Source organism: Physeter macrocephalus, chromosome 21, assembly GCF_002837175.3.
Source record: "Physeter macrocephalus isolate SW-GA chromosome 21, ASM283717v5, whole genome shotgun sequence".
Classification (NCBI taxonomy): domain Eukaryota; kingdom Metazoa; phylum Chordata; class Mammalia; order Artiodactyla; family Physeteridae; genus Physeter; species Physeter macrocephalus.
The window spans coordinates 88,489,323-88,490,331 of record NC_041234.1 but is presented as its reverse complement, the minus strand read 5'-3'; positions in this window follow the sequence as shown (position 1 = coordinate 88,490,331).

Sequence of the window (1,009 nt, the reverse complement as noted above, 5' to 3'; positions counted from 1 at the left end):
CCAATGATAATAGAGCCAATAATAATATCATTAGTGACAGTAGTCCAATTAGACAACAGTGGATGGCAGAAGGTAGACTATAAAAATATATCAGCATATATAGAAGTCATTCATTTTTCATAAATGTCAAAATGATAGAAATTCTTTTTTCTTCAACTGAGAAGCTGATGCTTTTATTTATAGACCTGCAATAAACTATTCACTAGTTTTTTTTTAATCTCCAACTATTTATATTTATATTCAAAACACTAGCAGATGCGTTTTCTTGATATTTTTTAGTTCTCTTTGAGTACACTCTAAGGACCAATCTTGTAGGATAGGTAGCTGCCTATAAGCTATGCTTTTGAAAGCTCAGAAGGTTCTAAGAATATTTTGACTGGATTAAGTATTCCCTTACACTGGAGGAGAAATATATTAGTAACCATACTGTAGGGATTTAATTGTTAATTTGATGTCACTCTCCAGGAAGCAAGTGTCCTGAGATATTGATGATAATGGAATGGGTGAAAAAATTGCAGAGAGAGCTCTAAAGTGATGTCTTAGTCTAGAAAAATGTAAGAGAAGTAGAGGAAGAGAGAAGGGCCAGCAGAGGACTGCTTGAGAATACCAACAAATGGGATGAAGAGATGGGGTGAACAGAGGACCAATTTGACATACTTGACCATTTTTCTTGAAATAAACTTTGAAAACAGAATTCAGTAATCAGTTGACTCAAAAACTCAATTTGCTGACAAAGGATTAATTTCCAAGATTTACAAAGAGCTCATGCAGCTCAATAACAAAAAAAACCAAACAACCCAATCCAAAAATGGGCAGAAGACCTAAATAGACATTTCTCCAAAGAAGATATACAGATTGCCAACAAACACATGAAAGAATGCTCAACATCATTAATCATTAGAGAAATGCAAATCAAAACCACAATGAGATATCATCTCAAACCGGTCAGAATGGCCATCATCAAAAAAATCTAGAAACAATAAATGCTGGACAGGGTGTGGAGAAAAGG